Source organism: Physeter macrocephalus, chromosome 19 (genome assembly GCF_002837175.3).
Source record: "Physeter macrocephalus isolate SW-GA chromosome 19, ASM283717v5, whole genome shotgun sequence".
Classification (NCBI taxonomy): Eukaryota; Metazoa; Chordata; class Mammalia; order Artiodactyla; family Physeteridae; genus Physeter; species Physeter macrocephalus.
The window spans coordinates 85,740,445-85,762,301 of record NC_041232.1 but is presented as its reverse complement, the minus strand read 5'-3'; the positions used below and the strand labels follow the sequence as shown (position 1 = coordinate 85,762,301).

Genomic DNA, 21,857 nt, shown 5'->3' with positions numbered 1-21,857 from the left:
CGACATGAGTCTGAGCCCCTGACGAAGCCAGTGCACAAATGCAAATTTGTTTACTCTTATGATTACTAAATTCAGCCATTCCATTTGAAAGCTTTAAATAGTTCAATTTTGAGTAGACCTGTATAATGAAGCAGCTAGTCTAACTGTTTTAGTCTTTAGAAAATATCGATAAAAGTTTTCAGGCAAAGTTCTGGCTTCTCTCTTTTGTTCTTTGTGTGGTAGGTTGTTCTTTCTTAAGAAAGAACACTGTAAATAAACTTCTCTTCAAATTCAAATATGTCTTGATGCTTTGGTCAAAACTCTGGGGTTAATCCAGGATCCTTGAGCTGGACCCATGTTGACTGTCTTTTTCCCATATAGGTAAAGGGAAAAGTTCTATACTAACAAGATTTTAGAAGGAAAAACACATACATACAGCCTTCCAGATAATTTTCAAACAAAACTGCTCTGCAAACATTTTGCTGCCCTGGGTCAAATTCCCATCCCTGGACCACACGCTGTTGAATACCCTTCCTTCCCATCCTGACGAATGTCCATCCTTAAGCCCCCTCTTCTGATCATCAGCCTAAAAGGAAAAAGACGCTGGTCTTGAAAGGTTGTATGGACAACGTTGGCCGACATTGTGCCTCATAAAAGCCAAATATGACAGGAAAAAAAGAGACCAGGTGGTTACATCACCACCTTTTAATTCCGATGCCAGATCTTCGTGAGGCCCTGGGCTTGGGTCCTGGAGGCTGCTTGGATTTCTTTTAAGTTTTAATCAGGGGAGTCAGGGAAATTGAATTATTGAAGTAACAAATCATACTAGAAATCTATCTTTTGGACTGGAAATGAGGTTTAACATGTGCATCTCCTGATAGGAATTTTCCCCCATAGACTGGACCTTGAATTCACTCCTATTTTGTGCTTTACTATCAGAACAGAGGGAAATTTTTAGACATTGCAGGGCCTGCTTTTATCGTAGGTGTTCTGAGTGAACGGTAATGATGAGACATTGCTGGGCCTTGTTTTCCTCTCAAATGGGCTGAGAAGATGTAAGGTGAGCCAAGCAGACCTATGGTGGGTATTCTTATTTTTTGACATATCTCTACTGGATCATTTTATTTTTTTACTAGGCTTGCTACTATGACCACAGATATTTAAATTATGAAGCTAGCAGAAAGGTAACCACCTACATCTCTATCGAAAAAATTTACATCTAAATCTCTATCTGTATCTGTGCCTTTAACTGTATGGGATTTGTATCTAAATCCAAATCTATATTGTATTTAGATCTGTATTGATATTCAGAATATGTGTGTTTGAGAGTTAAAGAAAGCAGGGAGGAGACAGTCATAAGGTGTTTGGGATGTAATTGTGTTTTTAGCATTTGAAAGTGATGAAGGTCGGAGCTTCCCTGCTGGCACAGCGGTTAAGAATCCGCCTGCCAATGCAGGGGACATGGACTTGATCCCTGGTCCAGGAAGATCCCACGTGCCGCGGAGCAACTAAGCCTGTGCGCCACAACTACTGAGCCTGCGCTCTAGAGCCCGCGAGCGGCGACTACTGAGCCCGTGTGCCATAACTACTGAAGCCCACGTGCCTAGAGCCCGAGCTCCGCAACAAGAGAAGCCACCGCAATGAGAAGCCCGCGCACCGCAATGAAGAGTAGCCCCCGCTCGCCGCAACTAGAGAAAGCCCGCGCGCAGCAACAGAGACCCAGTGCAGCCAGAAATAAATAAATAAATAAATAAATAAATAAATGTATTTTTAAAAAAAAGAAAGTGAAGGTAAAGTTCTGCTTTTCACTTTTCCTGTTTTCAGAAAATGATGGAAGAGTAGCCCCCGCTCGCCGCAACTAGAGAAAGCCCGCGCGCAGCAACAGAGACCCAGTGCAGCCAGAAATAAATAAATAAATAAATAAATAAATAAATGTATTTTTAAAAAAAAGAAAGTGAAGGTAAAGTTCTGCTTTTCACTTTTCCTGTTTTCAGAAAATGATGGATGTGAATTCAGGGGTGACCCAAAACCTCTGCACCGACAGTGGATTTGTGGAGAGTCACTGACGGGTGAGCTGGTGTGGAGAAGCCTTGGCGATTCTCTGTGTCCTCACCTGAACACAGCCCTGCCCCCTCCTGAGGTGAAGGCGAGCAGGACTTCTCAGTGCCTTTATCCAGGTAACCAACTGCACCACACTGAGAAGACGGCTGGGTGCCCTTCTTAGATCACGCCCCGTCACACCCTCAGGCTTGTGACACATCTGAAGCTCGTGGGAGAACTGATGAGTAGGAAGACCTGGCTTTATTCTCCGCTTTTTCTCCTGGCATCCTCACCTTCTTAATTTCCTCTTCCTCCCCTTTTTCTCAAAAAGAGAAAGGAAGCAAAAAGATCGACTGCCACTTGCCTAGTCCAGGATCATCGAGGAGAGTAGAGCCTTTGGGATGAGACCGTGAGCTCCTGCCCCAAGGGGAGCGGTGAGTCAGGAGTCTGTGTATTGGGAAAGGGAGGTGAGGAAGAGAGAGCTGTGCCTTAATCCACAAAGGAGTAGTAGCGCCACAGCCCTTAAAACAGTGTGGAGATGAGTGCAAATCTGTTTGAAATGTCGGCTCTACCCAGCACGCGGAAAGGCTAAGAGAGTGGGTACCAACGGCATAAAAAGAACGCTGCTCCTGGTCTCACACCCCCCTGCGTGTTCCGTGTTTGGTCAGAAGGGCTAGAATTTCCCGAAATCTCAGTGGGGAGCGCAAAGCCTGATTCCCCCCCTTTTCTCATCTCACCTCTGTGGCTCTCACCTGATCAGGTCTTACACATACCTGCCGTGTGCAGTATGTGAAATCTTTGCCCCCAAAGAAAACTGCTCCTCTGTTGTAGGTGTTCTACAGAAGTTTGATCTGCCTTTCACTGTAATTTCAGAGGTTTAAGCAGCATTGCTTGAAGAGACTCTTCTAGAAGTTCAGCATCCCAGGGTCTGCAATGTCATCTGGCAGCCTTTCTTAAACTGGCCATGTACACCCTGCTCTTTATGACTTTTGAGAATGCATTCCAAGATAGGCATGAGATCAGGGTGGGGCACTGCTGCCTGAGAATAAAACTGCAGACACAGCCACGATAGCAGCAACAAATGATTTTAAATTATTTATGGCGATAAAATACCACTCGTGGCCTTTATCCGATGCCACGGAAATGACATGATTCAGATCCCTGAGATGGGCCAGGGTAACACTTGAGCAAAGAAGAGAATCAAGGATGAATCGTGTTTTTTCACTCAGCTGAAGGCAGAACTTCTTCTTATTTTTATTGTAGTTTTTTTGTATTTAATATACAAGAATTTGACAAAGTACTACAGTATAATCATCTAATAATATCCGTTTTGCCCCATAAAATTATTATATCCAGTCTTAAAATGTTAAATATGTCACTATTACAAGTGAGTAACATAAAACTCAGTTTATAATATTAAAGCTCGTAACGTGACACAATGTTATCAATCACATTCCCTGGTAATATTACACTTTCCCCATTTTTCTTTAATTTTGCATTTTTAGTGTAACAAATTGAGATTAAAGTAGCAGCTCTTGTTCATAATCTCTTGGCAGTGAGTGGCAGAGAAGTTACAAGTAGAGTGATGACAAAGCAGATCACACGAATCCCTAATATTTAATAATGTTTCAAATAGATTACTGAGATTTAAGATCCTGAGCGGTAATCAGCCCTGGATCAGTGTGGAGGGTACAGTAATTACAGGGTCGTTGCATTAGAACACTTTTGAATAAATCCAGGCCATTAGAGAAAGGCTTGAATTAAATTGGGTAGCTTGGAAGAAACTGAGATATTCCTCCTGGAAGGTTTCAGTTTTCTCTCTGTTTTTTTAATGAACTCTCTCAATATTTTCCTTTAAAGGCTGAGTAGCCTGACAAACATGGAGTTATTTTTTAAATAAGCAGGTTAATACAGCTTAACACAAAGGACTGCCTCTCTGTATCTTCCGCTGGAACATTCAAAAGGCAAAAATATTTTCCTGTGAGTGTTTAAAAATGTGCCAGTGTACTCACTCGTTATATTTCTTAAGACAACAGAGCTGTAAAAAATTGCCTTTTAAAATTTTCCTAATAAACAGGGGGACATCTTTTAAAAGTTGTTGAGATTGGTTCTGAATTGAGGACTTGCAGATAATTACGTTTTTAAAAATGTACAGTTAGCCGGACTTTCTCTTGGCCATCATACACACATCAGTTACTTTGTAATTAGTTACGTAGCATCATCTAGGTCATCTTGTCAAACTTTTCCACCCAAGTCGTAAACCCAGCAGTATCAGCCTCTGCGTTGTGTGCTCCAAGCAACATTTAACCTCTCAAGAAACAGGTGCTTCCGTGGAAGGTTTGGGTAAATTTACAGTAGGTGCAATAGCATTTGACCCGATTAGTCACTTGGCAAAATGAGCGTGAGCTTTCCAAACAAAAAAAGGACTCCCTGTGTGCTGTAATTTTCACGTTGAACGTTCTCCTCTGCACACATCTTGAATGTATCCATTTCACCTAAAGTGTGTCTCTGAGAATTTTTATAGCCAAGAAATGGAGGCGCCGGCTATCGTGCTATGAGAAGGCCCCGTGAGTTCTCCTCCATTGTTACCCAGAGTCTTTGCTGTTGCCAAGGAGAAGCCTCATGCATCCACAGCAAATTCAGAATTGGTTGCATACGGCTACATAATGATATTTACCAGGGAGCTTTGTTGTCACACTCCTGTAAATGACCACGGCCAAGACAAAGTCTTTGCCTGCCTTTCCAGAGAGGGTTACCAGCCATGAGCCCCAAAGGACACAAGTAGGTTTCACACGGTTTTTGAGTGCTGGGTACGAGCCACATTGTTAGAAATGGAGACACGACCATGGTTCACATAATACAAGTACTTTCTGTGTCTATAAAGAAAATGCTGCAGAAGGGGTTAATTTTCCTTTGGAAATGGGAGAATTGAGGACGTCACGGGGTGGGGGGGTGACACTGGGAGTCTGCAAAACCGTGAAGGAAGGAGGCGGAACAGGGGGGTGACCCTGGCAAGGTATTAGGGATTCAGGTGTAGAGCAGTTTCTATAATTTATCCCATGACTCAGCTACTGTGTTGGAAACAGTGGTGACATGTGATGGGAAGCCCTTCCTGTGCATAAGCTCATTAACCCTCACAACAATTTCAGAAAGCACGTCCTATGATGCCCGTCGTATTGATGAGGAAACCGTGCCTTTGGAGCCAGAGCTGATGGCCTGAATCTCGAGTTAGTGGTGCGGCTGGGAACCCGCCCCCCCCCAGGGCTGTCTGACCCCAGAGAGGAGTCTAAAGTGGAACCTATTCACTGAGACCATCTATAAAGTGCAACTTTAAAATATATTATTTAGGCCTCTTCTATGTGGTGTTAAAGCAACGGTTCATGCAACTGAAGATTTAGTTGGGTAAAGGATTAGTTAAACTGGATTGACCTCATATAAAGGAAGAAAATGTAAAGGAAGAAATAAAGTTGATGAGGAAGAGGAACTACATATACACATATTTAAATGATTGAAATCCCTATGTATGTATATATATTCCAGTTTCCTGTTGCTGCTGGAACAAAGTACCACAAAGTTGATGGTTTAAAACAACACACATTTTATCTTACAGTCCTGGAGGTCAGAATCTGAGATGGGTCTCACAGGCTATGGTCAAGGTGCTGGCAGAGCTGTACCCCTTCCAAAGGTTCTGGGGAAGAACCTGTGTCTTTGCCTTCCCAACTCCCAGAGGCCCCTGCATCCTTGGATGGCGGCCCCTTCCTCCGTCTCAAGGCCAGCAGCCTATCACCTTCCAGCTGCTCTTCGCAGCTGCTTCTGACTTCGCATCTCTGACCTTCCCGCCTCCTTCTTTCCCTTATAAGGAACGCTGTGATGACATCGGTCCCCCCAGGACAAACTTGGATCATCTTCTCAGGACCCTTAACTTCATCACATCTGCAAAGTCCATTTTGCCAGGTAAGGTGACATAGTCAAAGGTTCTAGGATGAGGATGTGGTCATCTCCGGGGGGGGGGGTGTCTTGTTCTGCCTGGTACAATACCTACAAAAATATATAAATACCACAGTGTACGTAAAATCATTATGTGCATTTCTTTATAAGCTTATTAACATATTTCACACACAAACACACTGACACCTGTTGACTATCTATTATTTTTCTGCCCTTAACATTTTCAACTATTTTTTTTGGCTAGAGTGTTGTCAAGGCCTCGTGTTTTTATGAGGACACAGCTGGTAAGAAAAATAAGGGATTGAAAAGCCTGCTCTCCACCATCGTGGGCAAGTCACGCTGTCCTTAGGCCTTGCTCTTCTCGATGGTAAAGTGAGGGCACTGGGTTTCTTATAACTCTGAATTTCTAAATCTGTGCTGCACTTCGATTCATGATCTAATCACAAACCACTTACCACTTTGAAGGGTTCGCAGTAGTGACCCTGGTTCAGAGTGTAGGTATAAAAGCTAATATTTCCCGAGTCTGCTTTTGCCACTCCTGGATTTGGTCTCTGAGTGTAACTTCTTGCCGTGTGGTCTGTCACCATCTCAGATCTCTCACCCTTTACCTCCGGGCCCCTCGTGCACGCCAGGGTACCATTGCCCAGCCCCCAGTAGGGTCAGAGGAGTTCTGATGCCGTGGCCTCCCCGCTGTGGTCCTGCCCGAGTGTTTTGTCACCGATAACCTCCATTTATAAGAAGCTTGCCTGGCATTAGGTGAGCTGTGTGAGGCCCCAGAGGAAAGCCAAGTTAACTGGTAGCCACAGGAGTCTACAGTCTGCTCCAGATAACTAGTCCAGTCAGCTGGTCCCCGGCAGAACTGCTGCCTGGGCTGCAATTCAATCTGGGTATAAAAGTTACCTCATGACTCTCACTGTGCATTTTATGGGCTCTTGGAGTATAAAGTGGAGTGATTTCGTGAGTTCTCAAAAGGTCTGTTCCATATCTTCTCTGCACAAAGGGCCCGTGAAAGAGGGACAGAAAAGTATTCGGAGAACAGTCTCTTTTTATGTAATCGTTTTGAACTTCAGCGCCTTGGTGATCTTCTCGCCGGGTAGGCGTGTTTTCTAGAGAAGGGGGAAGAAGATAAATGTTGAGGAACAGGATGTACTTGGGTAGAAGAGTGTAATTGTGTGTTGTCGCTGTGGTTTCCCTGGTCGAGCAAACATCCGAGCACACGTGAACCCAGAGGGAGGCTGCCCTTCACTGGGTGTTTGCCTCAGTCACCGTGTAGAGAAAAGAATGTGTATTTGCACTTAATTTTAAAAATCGGCCCGACACACGTCTGTGTGGCAGGGTGGTTCTTGTGCAGGCATTTTCCCCTTGGACTCGGAGCCTGGTCTTTGATGGGAATATTTGGAAGGGGAGACCAAGTGTTGGTCGAAAACCGAAGTCTGTGCACACGGGCCTTCCTTCAGTGCACACGGCCAAGAGCCGCACCGGCCAAGCGCGCCATCAGTGTAATGGATTAAGTGTCGTGCGCAGCTTTGTTTTCTGAAGCGAAAGCATTTGTATCTGTTTCCGAAACTGTCAGGGATCAGTCAAACAAATGTTCCCTTGAAAAAGAGAGATACACGTTTCTAAAGCTCAACCAAACTTAGCCCTCTCTGCCATAAGGAGCAAAATCAAGGCAAAGCTGTGCTACAGCGTGGAGTGTTTTTGAGAGTTGCTCCGACCTGGAGTCCTAACTGATGTGTGAAATAAATAAGTCCTCCTCCCCTTTTACATCAGCACCCAGGCACCTTCATCAAATCCATGGGCTGCACAGGAAGACCCACTTTTCATCCAAAGGCAAGGCGACCGAGAATTCAAGGCACCGGGTGGGTGAAGGAGCTGGGGTGTTGGGTTCCAGGCTTCCCGCCTTTGCTGTCGAAAGGGGAGGGATGTGGTCACATCAGGCAGAAGAGGCCGTCAAGGTGCTGAGCACAGGCCATCCACAGACCCGGAGAGGACGGCCTCGTCCCAGGTTCTTCGAGGAGCCCGCAGCGACAGCACAGCACTCCTCAGCCTGCCCCTTCCTTCACGTCCAGAATCTTCCAAATCGCCTGGCTTGGAGCTCTGCACACATCTGCTTCTTCCGCTTTTCCTCTGCAAGCTCCCCACTCGTGGCCTTTAATGACCAAGATGGAGATAAAATCCTTCTACAGAAATGGTGAGTGTTTGTTTTCTTTTAAATAAAATGTTAGGATTCACTTTTATGAATAAGGAAGCAAAGTAACCCAACTCTCTGCCCATGTGCACACACAGTGAGCTGTTGGGACTTGGAACCTATGTTAAAACGCTCGTGGATGCTTATCAGAGTCGTGTTCGTACCCTCGAAAGAGTGGACAGAGCCCAGTGCTGAAGTCCATTGGACTTGCCTGTTTTAAGGGAATGATGCTAGTACTTGTGGACTTCCAGGTGTTCTCCCTTTCCTCTCAGATACTATGTTCACAGCCCGTTTATTCTGGGGAGGCTTGAGTTGTTCCCAGAGGTTTACAGAATGCTCAGCTGCTGCCGGTGTGAGCTGAGGTCTGAGGGCGGTGCTGAGAATGGCCCCGTTTGCAGGAGCTAGGTCTGCTCTTTTGGTCAGCTATTTATTCTTCTCCTCTGCATGAACGCTTTTGACCTTGGCAGACTCTGAGACTCCCCATAGCAATAAAAGTGTGCCTCGGAGTGGATAATCCCAAACTGAGAATAATCCTCAAGCCATTTGCGTCTGTTTTGGGAAGGCATATTTGTACCTGCATTGTAATAAGAGCCAGGAAGACTACACAACCCGTAACAAAGCTGGATACGGCCAGTCTGTTTCTGAAAGTGGCGAGAATCAGCTTTTTCACTGTATTTTGTCATTTGGACACAATTTATTGCTCCCTTCATTCTCGGTTGGGGGAGGGACATTAAACTCTTTTGGATCAGATATTTTCAGAACAAAGGGCTTTTCAATGAGGCAGTCACCTCCTTCTGTCCTGTCCATCACAACTGAGATACAAGGCATGAAACCAATGAAGGGAGAGGAAGTACACACCTTTAATGACCTCGTGGTCAAAAGCAACGGCCTGGGGTCCGACCCAAGTTCAAATCTCTTTCTTGCCATCACCAACCTAGCGTGATTTTAGACAAGTTAATTTCCCTCTCTGAACCTCGGGGTCCCCAGCTGCGAATAAAATTCCCAGCTCTATAGAGGTTATAACAGTGAGTCTTAAGTAATACGGTGGAAATAACTTAGGTAGCACCAATATTGGCATATAGTAAGGGCTTAATAAATGATAATTTGACTTTGCAAACCAGCTTCCTGTCTGCAACAAATATGAAGTAGTCAAAACGAAAAAGTCTGAATGCTTCTTATGCTAAAGTGAAGATTCCTTGCCGAGAAAATGTGTATTATTTCAACCATACTTGTTTCTCTAACCAAGCTAAAAAATTAACATATTTTTCTAGAAGCTAGGGAGAAAGCATTACTTTTTAAAAATATATTTTGTCACTAATAAAATGAAAAGATGATATTCTTTGACTTTATGGATTGAAGTATGATATGATATCATTTACTGTCTCAGGTGTTTTGAAAACATAGCTCTATTAGATACATATACTTTGTTTAGAAGGTTCTGGCTGGACAATCAGAAAGATGGAAAAAGGTTTTGAGAAAAGAGAGGAATAGGGTTGGAAAATGGGAATAAGAAGGAACATTAGGTGAAAGAATAGAAGCAGGTTATGAGTAAAGATCTGAAGAGGAAGTAGGGGAAGGATGTCAGCCCTCCTTGTGTCTGGAAGGAGTGTTGTAAATGTCCACAGGCCACACCCACTTCTGGTCTTCTCAACTTTGTCCTGCTTCTTACCCCTGTGCGTCTACCAGCCCTGTCATTTTTACGGGTGGGACACAGATTCCCACTTTCATCATCCAGGGCAGACTGGACAGCTTCAAAACATAAAATTTAAAAATACCCTTGTTTCTCTATTGAACCAAACATATTTTAAACGATGCTCAAAAGCTTCAGGTGGGAATTAAGATACGTGAGAGAGAAAATCCTGCTTGAAATATGAAGTTCCACTAGGCATCCACACGTGCGAATGTCCCGGGAGAGAGACCATTTGGGGAAGAAGATAACAATAACATATCTGTCTTTTCAAAACCACAGTGCAGCTCGAGCAGCAGATTAAGGGAGATTTCTAAACTCTGTTTCTGACCAAGTCCAGGAGATTCCTCCGTTTCACTGGTAGAGGAATTCGATGCTCTGTTTCTTGGGAGACCTTTACCGTACCTCATGGACACCTTTTCTAGGTTAAATTTTATTAAAAAAAAAAAAAAAAAAAGACTCAGCAAAGTAACCTGGAGTTGATAGATCTGTTGGGCCACTGTTTCAGTACTGGAGTACGGCAGGCTTCAAGAGTCTATACAGCAGCAACAAGCCAGCCGAAGGCTCAGCACAGCTCTCTCAGCTAGTGGAACAATGTGATTTGGCAAATTCAAAAAAAAAAAAAAAGCATACTTTGATCACGCCACATAAACAGGAGATGCTCCGTTATTATCGAACTTCCCAGAGTCCTGACTGGTGATCTCTTCCTATACAATGATGCAATAATTCAATGATGTTCTGAAAACTTCCAGTAAATTTCCACCGGTTCAAATCTTATTGAGGCCATTAAATCAAGGCTGATTTGGACATAAATATTTCTCTTATACGGTAACATATAAATGGGATCAGATGGTCAAGGTAGTCCGGGTAAGTGGCAACTATTAATTTTATTGAAAAGACCTCCCTGGGTTGATGTTACTGGTTTGAAAGACTTGCCCATCTTTAAGGGGTTAATCGGCATCCCATTAATGGAAACACCATCACGAGACAAAGTCCTATGGTTTAATGCACCCTGCTTTGAATTCAGAGTTCATGCGGAGTCTAGACTAAAGGCCAAACGAATTTACAACACTTCATGCATTTCTATGGAGGAACACTTTTACTGAAGGATATGTAAATATTGCACTAATCAGAGGTTCTGGAATTCCAAATGCCATAAAAGGTTATGACCCAAAGCTCTGTTAATATATGAGTGAAGGCGTACACTACATCCTTTTGAATGACAGCTAACACGGGGTGTTTTGCATGAAAAATAACCTCTAATAAATGACCTCTGCTTTTTTCTTTTCAAACCTGTGACAGTAATGAACGGGAAAGGAGGAGCCTCCTACTCAGGCAGTGTTATTTACACCTAAACACAGGAAAGTCTTGCATGAGTCTTGGCTTCCATTCAGGAAGATGGAGGAGCACAGAACTGATCGCAGAGGACAATTTATTCTCTTTCATTTTGGGAGCTTCCCAAGGAGCTCCAAGGAAAAGGGAAAGAAGTACAAACATGTGCGAAGGTGTTAAAACAAGTGTTTCATTTCCTAAGGAATCCGTTCCGTTGGAGGGTAGGGATGCCTTCTTGGAATGCTGATAAAACCTTTCTTGCTCTGAGAGCCCATGACCTTTACCCTGTCAGATCTGTGTCTCTTGCAGGGGATGAGGGTGTTTCAGCAGCTTAGAATCCCCTTGGGGCTGCTTGCACAGAAAGTTCTGTTATTTTCCCAGATTTCAGCTGGATCCAAAAAATAATATATCTCCTTAAGTGATGGAGAGCTCCTCCTCTTCCCCAATGGGACAGGGTTTTTCTGTATTTTATCTTTTAAATCTGGTCAAAGATCCATTCTATTTGCCTTTTTTTTTTTTTTTTTTTTTTTTTTGCTCAAAACATTTGACCAGTGCTTTGTCAGGTCTCCCCAGACGTGAAGCTGTGTCAGGCCTACGGGCGTGATTATGTTAGGAGGTTTCAGAGGAAACATCTCAGGGTGTTTGGCCAAAATTTTTCTTTCCAAAATTTAAATCAGGCTACTACCAGTTAGATCTTTTTGGATTTTATCTCACGATTTGTTTCCAAGTCTCAGGTTTGTGCTGTTTTAGTGTTTTTGGACGCTCGTGTGGCTCTAGGTTTTCATTTTTCCAGAAACTCTTGCCCTCTTTGCTGCTCATCTGTGAGTTTTCCTCCACTCAGCCTCTTTCGGAGGCTGCGATTTGTCTGTGCACTTCTCACCTCCACAAAGCTGGTTCTTTGAGCTACCCTTGGGAAAATGTTACCCCTTGAAGTTCAACGGTCTTCTTTTAGGTATTTACAAAAACACCACATCTGGTTTCCCTGCCTCAAACCTCCCCTCTAGGCACAGGGTCTGTGACTCTGTCTGTTTGGGGTGGCAGTTTTGTGGGCTTTGGGTAGTGACCCCGGGCCTTTGGATTTAAAACCTGACCTGAGATCCCAGGTGTATGGGAAGAAGCAACCTCACAGGTGGATTCTCTAGGCTGTACCTCTGAAATCAAGGAACTCGCTGAGCAGTTTGACTTGTAATGGAGAAACCCCTCCTGGCCTTTTAGGTCAGAATCATTCCTTCCGGGCCTCGGAGTGTGAATAACAGCTGACCTTGAAGCCGAATCTGACGTCTGTTCCCTGACACTGAATTAAATCTCGGAGACGGAGTTTGGGTGAAGTAGAAAAGAATAGCTTTATTGCTTTGCCAGGCAAAGGGGGCCACGGCGGGCTCCTGCCCTCAAAACTGTGTGTCCCGACCTGGAGGGGGTAGTGAGGAGTTTTATAGCCATGGTTCAGAGGGGGCGTGGTCAGCTCGTGGACCTTCTTCTGATTGGTTGGTGGTGAGGTAAGTGGGAGTCGCATCATCAACCTTCCGGTTCCAACCGGGCTGGGGTCTACGTGCTTGTGGGCAGCAAAGAGTTAACTTCTCCCACCTGGCGGGGTGGGGGGGGGGCGGGGGGGGTTCAGTAACTGTAAAACAGCTTGAAGATATTGTTCTGTGTATCCCTTGAGGGGGGACCAGGACCCTCCCCAAGGCTGCGCTATTGTTTCTCTTGACTGTTCCTCCCGGGTCTCTGCATCCCCTCCCTTCCCTAATTAGAAACTGTTTGAACCTGCCCCTTGGAACTCAGGGAAGGTCTTGGAGGCTGAATGAAGCCTATTTCCCATAATCAAGAAACGGGGTACACAGAAAAGCTTTTGTGTCCAGAAGCCCCACGGGGCCCTGCTTGCTTTCAACCTGCAACTCACATGGAATCACCTTCTTACCCTAAAGAGAACTCTTCCATGTACACTACAGGACCAATGAAATATAGGCGAGGAGAGAGAGGGAAGGCATTTCCTTTGGTCAGATTCGGAGTGAATCACGCAAGTCTCTTTATGTTGTTCCTTCCGTTTTTCAAGGACAGGACTCCTCTGTTAGACATTTCGATGAAAACAGCCACGTTGGCCTCAATCCTCCACAACCCACATCCTTAGGGAGAAGCGAACGTTTAGTCTACTGTGTAGGCTCAGCGCTGCTTGTGTAGACCTGTGTTTAGATTCAGTAAGCATTTATAGCGTGACTCAAGCCTGGCTGGCACCAGACCAGGCAACTTGAAGCAAGCGGGGATTGAACCTCTTGCCCCCATAAAGCTAGATTCTTGATCCTTTGGGTGGAGAAAAATAGCCATCACCAAAATCATGCTAAGAAAAGGTTTTACACCTTGATTTACCCTTAGTCTTTCACAGTGAATTAATCTTTGTGTTTTATTTGTTCCATTTTTTAACCTTGAATTTATTGGTGGAACATAATGATACATACATAATATTCCACACTTACATATGTGAGGCTGTGCGATATTTCAATCTGAGACTGTGTCTTGAGAAAATAAATTACATTCACATTCTACCTCTGCACATGCAGACCATTTCTGTGGACTCTACACAGTACAATGCTTATGCCAGCCTGAGGTTTTATCATCTGGGGTTTTTGCTTTGGAATAATGCAAGAAAACTTTACCATTAGCTTGAACAGAACTTCACTTTGATAGCAAATGTGCTACAAAATCTGTATAATACAATCTCAGGGCAAATAATTTGGGGTTATGTGCATGGATCTTCCTAAGTGTTTGAAGAATCCATGAATTGAGCAAATATATGGGCTTGGTAAATTCTTTTTGCGTAAGAAATTTAGACTATTCTGTCCAAATAATCCATTTATCCTCCTGTGCTCACATTTGTTTCAGTGTTCTTTCTGTTCCTCCTTAATTCAAACATTTATATAGTTTATTTTCTTATAACTAAAGAAGTAACTGGAGACAATAGATGTTTCAGATTTGTATCTCCCCTTCAATTCTTTCTTCATTATAATTGTACCTACTTATTGTGGTGCTGGAAGATCTCATTCATGTGTACAAAATGCTGAATGGTTCAACTGGAAAAAAGCTTCATCTTGGTTGTTACAGTTTTTTTCTAAAGTTATCCTCCAGAACCAGAGCAAATTATAATTATTCAGAGATGCAAAAGGTCCTCCCTACACATATGCACTTGTAGTCAAATTTTGAATCTGGGTGACAAAATAACCTCTGATTGAGAATTACTATCTTAGATCAAGGAAAAATGACATTTCTGACATGGCCCAGGTGAGGAATTCTTTTTAGCTTAGATGACAGAATAAAGAAGACAGCTGAGCAGAGGCCAGTAGAACTACAGTAGACCCATCATAACATATAACATGGAAAGCAATAAACCACTGTTGCTGTAAGCAGCTGCAATCTTTGGGATCATCTGTTATGAGGAATGACCAAGTAAGAGCTGACTGATACACGTAGTCGGCACAGGCCTAAGGCACGTGCTCTTCCATGAGTCAGAGGATAGAATCAACTCTATGGAATTATGTGGTTAAGAATGGAGAGATAGGGGCAGGACTTCTGGAAGGACAGACTGAAGACCTCCTTAGATTTGTTTGTAGCAGACAGAATAATGGCTCCCCAAAGATGGTCATGTTCTAATTCCTGGAATCTGTGAATATGTTAATTTACATGGCAAAAGGGGTTTTGCAGATATGATTAAGTCAAGGATCTTGAGTTGAGGGATGATCCTGATTCTCTGGGGAGGGGAGCAGTATAATCACAAGTCATGTTAGTGTGGAAGAGGGAGACAGGGGAGTCAGAATCTGAGAAAGAGATGTGACGGTGGAAGCAGAGGTTGCAGAGGTGTGATTGGTGGCTGTGAACATGGAAGTGGCCACCATCCAAGGAATGTGTGTAGCTGCTAGAAGCTAGAAAATTCTAGAAAACAGATTTTTCCCCTAGAGCCTGCAGAATGAATTCAACCTTACTAACATCTTGATTTTAGTCCTGAAAGATTCCTTTCAGACTTTTGGTCTTCAGAACTAAGATCATATATTTGCGTGGTTTTAAGCCACCTCATTTGTGCTAATTTGCAGCAATGGGAAAGTAATATGCCACTCCTCTATAAAAGCAAAAAAAAAAAAAAAAAAGGAGGGGGGCATGCAAAATGGTCAAAATCAACTTCTTCAGAACTCCAGAAATTAACCAAGGGCTTGCAACAATCTGAGAGGCATGTATTAAAGAAAAACGACTGAGACTCAGTTAGAATGATGGGGTTTGTGGTAGAACATGTCCTCCTCCTGTAAATCTCTTGAGCCCCATAGTAGCCTTGAACACCAGAAGCCATGCAACCATGGTTGCTGTGGAAACCAGCAGCCGGGTAGCTATCAAAGGAGACCAAGCAGGTTTGGAATTCATTGCCACTACTCAACCTGCCCCACAGCTCCCTGGAAAAGCCCCATGAACATATTGTTATCATTTGACTTGACTCAGAGCTCACCCTGCAGGAAAGGCTCTGTCCCCAGGGCATTTGTTGAAAAAACAATCAGCTGTAACTGTTTAATGACATAGTTGCCTAAGGCTGTGATACCATTTGGCAAAAGGAAGATCCTTGGTATGAAATGTCCATGGGGGCTTTGGAAAGCTGTTATATTCTTGGTAAACTACGAGGTCACACACATGTGCAGGGCTATGTGCACCACCAGGGAAGACCTGAGAGCCACACAGCCTTTCACCTCTGAATGACCTGGAGCTCATATGCAAGCAGTAAGTGAAGGCTAAGACAAGCCCCTCCACAGCCTGAGCCTTGAAATCATGCCCCAACCTGTGCAGAGCTCCTTGTCAAACGGTGGAACCTTACGGTTTAAGGCACCTAAAGAAACCTTACCAATTATTAACTGACTACTAAGCTAACTGAACAGACACTCCATTGGCCACACACTAAAAGGGATACAGATTTTAAAGAATTAGCCCAGGAATCACTATGCAAACAAAGAAAAGCAAAACAACAAAACGTGTGTGTGCACGCATTCTGATTTTTACAGTTGTTGTATAACATTATGTAAAATATCCACTTTTTAAAAAGATTTATTTATCATTTATTTATTTTATTTTATTTATTTTTGGCTGTGTTGGGTCTTAGTGGTGGGATGCAGGATCTTCACTGAGGCATGTGGGCTCTTTGTTTCAGCGCGCGGGCTTCTCTCTAGTTGTGGTGCACAGGCTCCAGGGTGCGTGGGCTCTGTAGTTGTGGCTCATGGGTTCCAGAGTGTGTGGGCTCTGTAGTTTCCAGCATGCAGGCTCTCTAGTTGAGGCGCTCGAGCTCAGTAGCTGTGGCGCATGGGCTTAGCTGCCCTGCGGCATGTGGGATCTTAGTTCCCTGACCAGGGATTGAACCCATGTCCCCTGTATTGTAAGGCGGATTCTTTACCATTCTTTACCATTTACCAGGGAAGTCCCAAAATATCCACTTTCAACGAAATTTCAGAAGACATGCAAAGGTACAGGAAAGTGTGGCCCATATAAAGGGAAAAAAAAATGGTTCTTGAAGATATTGGACTTACTAGGCAAAGATTTTAAATTAGCTATTACAAGTAAGTTCAAAGAACTAAAGGAAATCATGTCTAAAGACTGAAGGAAAGTATGATCAAAGAATTAAAGAAAGTGTATTTGTCTCATTATTAACTTGAAAGAGTTATTTATGTGTTCTGGAGACAAATACTTCATCAGACATTTGTTTTTAAGTCTTTTCTTCTAGCCTATGTGTTTTCTTAATGGTGATTTTTTTTAATAGTTTCAATTTTTTTATTGGAGTATAATTGCTTTACAATGTTGTGTTAGTTTGTGCTGTACACGGAAGTGAATCAGCTATATGTATACCTATATCCCTTCCCGCTTGGACCTCCCTCCACCCCTTGATGAGCAGAAGTTTTCAGTTTTGCTGAAGGCTAATTTATCTTGTTTCTCCTTTATAGTTATCACTTTCTAGTGTCCAAGTACATGCTGCTTCTCAAATTAATTTTTGTGTATAGTGTAAGGCATAAGGTTGAGGGTCCTTATTTTTTTCAACAATTTTTTTTCCAATTTTTGCAGAACCATTAAAAAAAGACTTTTCTTTTCCCCATTTAATTATTCAAATGTCCTTTTCAAAACTATTTGGTTACAGAAGTGTGGGTCTCTTTCAGGAATCTATATATTTTTAAAGAAACCCTTTCTCCTCTCTTTATGCCAACACTATACCCTCTTGATTACTGTAGCTTTCTAATAATATTTGGCATCAGGTAGTGTGAGAATCAGGTTTGTTCCTTTTTTTTTTTTTTTTTTTCAAGATTTTTTTTTTTTATAACTGTTTGGGTTCTTTGCATTTCTGTATACATTTTAGGAGCAGTTTGTGAATTTCTATTGAAAAACATGGTGAGATTATGATTTGGAATGAACTAAATCTATACAAGAATTTGTGGAAAATTGATTTCTTAACAATATGGAGGATTCTAACTCATGAACATTGTATATCTCTACTTTTTATATATTTCTGGATTTAATTTGCTCAGTTGTATTAATAATTTTTGTGTCCATGTGAGTTATTAATCTATAATTTTCTTTTCTCATGTCTTTAAAAGTTTTCTTATGATAATTATCTTGGCCTCATAAAATGCTTTGGGAAATGATCTATCCTGTATTTCTGAAAGAGCTTGTATAAAATTGGTTTAATTTTTTTGTAAATATTTGATAGGACTGACTGGTGAAAAAATGTGGGCTTGAGATTTTCTTTATGAGAAGTTTTGATAATTTGAGGTAATAGAATATATATATATGTATATATGCCTCCAATTCCTGGCAAGAGGTCCTAAAACCCTTGTAATTTCCTAAGTGATAAGACCACTAGGAGAATCTTTTATCCTAATATTTGGTCTTTGATCCTGGTTTCTGACACCGAGTTCCTAAATCCTTAGAATAATCTGGGTGATAACAGTGTCTTTGGTTCTAAGGAGGTGAGTCTTGGTGGGCTCCTGGTTGGGGGTCGGTCGCCAGAAAGACCAATCCGAGATTAGAAGCTTGGAATTTTCAGCCCAGCCCCCCTTTCTCCATAGAGGGGACAGTGGCTGGAAATGGATCCATGATTGATCATGCCTACATGATGAAGCCCACATAAAATTCCCCAAAGTGTGGGGTTTGATTAGATTGCAGGAGGGTGAACATGTGGAGGTGCTGAGAGGGAGGCTAGCCCAGAAAGGGAGTGGAAGCTCCGCCCTTTCCACTTAGCGTCCCTATGTGTCTCTTCCTTCTGGATGGTCATCCATATCCTTCCTCACATCCTTTTATGAAAAACTGGTAAATAGCAAGTAAACTGTTTCCAGAGTTCTGTGAGCCACTCTAGCAAATTAATTATACTTTTTATTATCATTCAGTTCAAGATATTTTCTAATTTCCTTTATATTGAGTCTTATTGTTATTTTTAAATGTATTGACATGTGTCACCTGCTGTATTAGTCAAGGTTATCTCACATCATGGCTTATAAATGATTTTGGTGAGTCCAGAAGTCTGATGGGCGGGGTCGGCAGGCTGGAGAGTGGGGATGTAACAGGAAAGAGCTAAATCAGACTCCATGTTCGGTCTGTGTCTTTGACTTTAGCCTTTGCTTTTCGTTGCTTTTGTTTTATAATCATACATAATGGCCTGCCTCAGGGAACCCTGCCCCATTGCCTGAATATTAAACCAAAGTGCCTTTGTACCTCCTGACCCTGTCCACCTGTGGATGGATGCAAGAAAGAAGAAATTAACCCATCCCCTCCCCGAGGCTGGCCATTCCAGGGGACATTTGCAAAACTTATGACCTTTTTACTTTACTTCCTCGTCTCCTCCCCATCTCTGCTATAAAAGAAACCAGCATCCAAACCCCCATAAGATGGTTTTTCAGAGACGCTAGTCGGCCATCTTCTCGGTCTGCCAGCTTTCTGAATAAAGTCGTATTCCTGGCCCCAACACCTCGTCTCCGATTCATTGGCCTGTCGTGCGGCTAGCAGAGCGAGCTTGGACTCGTAACAAGGAGAGAGCTGTGATTTGAGTCCACAGGCTGCGTGCTCTAGAACCAGGAGGAACTGACGTTGCAGATGAAGTCTGAAGACCGTCTGCTAGAGGACTCTCCCGTGCTCGGGAGTGGTCAACCTGTTCTATTCAGGTCTTCAACTGACGGATGAGGCATATACATGATGGAGGGCACGTTGCTTTTCTCAAAGTCCACCAATTTAAATGTAAATCTCAACCAAAAACATCCTCACAGCAACATCCAGAATAAGGTTTGACCAAATATCGGGGCACCATGGCCCAGACAAGTTGACACATAAAATTAGCCATCACACTTGCTTTCCAAAATCAGAGCTTTGCAGTTACTTTACTGACTTTTAATTTAACCACATTGTGGTAACAGAACATGCTCTATGAGGTTTTGATCCCTTTAAATGTGCTGAAACATGTTTTACAGCCCAGCATATGGTCTATCCTGATGAACTATCCGTGTACAGTTCAAAGAGTGTGCAGTTTATAGTTACTGTGTGGTTGACTGTGTTATCTAATTGTGCAATAAATTACGAAGAAAGTGGTGATAAAATCTCCAACTATGATTGTACTTGCATCTGTTTTTCCATTTAGTTCTGCCAGTTGTTGCTTCAGGTATTTTGAAGCTCTTTTATTCAGTATGTGCATATTTATGGTTATTTTGTCTTCCTGATAAATTGATCCTTTTATCATTATGAAAAGGTATTTTATCCTGATAATACTCCTTGTCTCAAAGTCTATTTTTTTTTCTGATATCAATATAGCCATTGCAGCTTATTTTGATAATAATATATATTCCATCCTCTTACTTTCAGCTTGTATGTTTATATTTCATTTTATATTTACGGATATCTCTAGTAGCCAGAACAGAGTTGGGTCTTATTTATTTATTTTTTAATCCAGTCTCAGAATCTCTGCCTTTTACCTGGAGTGTTAATCCATTTACATCCAGTGTAATTACTAATATTATGTGGTTTAGGTTTACTCTTTTGTTTTTGGTTTTCTGAGGTTTTTTTTCCTCTTTATTCCTCCATTTCTGCCTTATTTTGGGTTATGTAACTCTTCAATTGGCTTTTTGACTATAGCACTTTGCGTCATTTATTAGTGGTTGTCTAGAGACTACAATGCATCTTTAATAACATTCTGCTTAGAGTTAATATTATTCTGTTTTACATAATAAGTAAGAAATGTACAATAGTATAGTTTTCTACACTACACTATTGTTACATATTGTAACTTTGTGCCATAGTTATTATATATTACAACTACATATGTCATTATCCCTATAATACTTGCTATAATATTTGCTTTAAATAGTCACATGTCTCGAATGAATTTAAAAATACAATTATAACTTTTTATAGTAACATATATCATTTCTAGTGCAAATTTTTCCTTCTGGTGTCCGTCTGGTGTCATTTATCTTCAGCCTGAAAATTTATTTGGCATTTCCTGTTATGCAGGTATACAGAACAAGAATAAATGCCTTTAAGTTCATTTTTGAAAACTATTTTTGCTTCATAAGAAATTCTTCTACATTGTTTTATGCTGAATTAAAATTTCTGGGGAATGTGCCCAGGCATTGTGTTTTTCAGTACCTTAAGTGATTCTAACGTACAGCCAGTTTGGGAATCAAAACAAACAAATATGAAATTAAACCTGAAGGAGGCTTAGTGCCAGGTCACTTGGTTTTTCTTGTCTTGAACAAACATTCACTTTGAGTGATTATAGAAAATAAGATCACACACACACGCACACACACACACTTTCTCTAGGAAAGGTCGAGGTAACTAAGTAGAAGTCTCATGTAAGAAAAAATGTTAAAATTTTCAGATTCAGATAGAGTAATCCACACTATTATCAATGTGTGGTCCTCCCTGGGGCATAGCTAACTGGTACATTTGCCTGTCAATCAAAGGGCATTGTGCCACCCAGGTCCTGGGTTAGGCAGAGAGACGGTGACAAGTTATGTGACCTTGAGCAAGTTCTCAGCCCCAGTTTCTCTGTAAAATGGGATCAAAACCGACTAATTTATAAGGTTATTATGATAACTAAAGATGGCAAGTAAAGCACGTAGGATGTAAGAGACCTCAGAAATGATATCTTTTTGCTCTGTACAAAGACTAGGAAGTGAATTAACTTTTCTTCTGTATCTTGACCGCAGATAGAACAGATGTTTTTCTGTAAATAACCTCTCACAGGTGCAATTATTTACATATCTGGCTCTGCTATTTGAAGGATGTGTACACAAACAGTTATTTGTAGGGAAAGGAAATCTACCCTTCATTTCTACAACCCCAGTTTCCTAAGTTTCCTCTCTTAGAGGCTAAGAAAATAGTTTTCACTCTACCTACTTCAAAGATACTTATCATGGGCTAATGGCATGGAGACTCTTTATGAACGACAGTTGGGCCAATTGTTTTGAGAGTAACCTAAGATGATTTATTTTGTGAGCTGGCTGGGATCATTGCAAAGTTTTCCCATAATAGTAAAAGATCTTGAGAAATGAAACAAATAAACAAATATATGAAAACTATTAGTTAAAGAAGGAGACATAGGAAAATAATTGTGGAAATACTGAGTGTTAGTAAGATTGGGAAATGATAGAACACCTCTCTCTGAGGAGCTTTTGAAAACACTGTACC

At 42.0% G+C, this 21,857-nt stretch overlaps 1 long non-coding RNA gene across 1 annotated transcript; it reads left to right on the top strand.

Moving 5' to 3' along the window:
- The first annotated feature begins 1,997 nt into the window (after window positions 1–1,997).
- LOC114484458 (uncharacterized) lies at window positions 1,998–19,869 on the top strand. Its single transcript, XR_003677356.1, has 5 exons — window positions 1,998–2,156; window positions 2,351–2,453; window positions 5,880–5,973; window positions 7,738–8,158; window positions 19,039–19,869. It is a non-coding gene; the product is annotated as an uncharacterized lncRNA (long non-coding RNA).
- The last annotated feature ends 1,988 nt before the right edge of the window (window positions 19,870–21,857 follow it).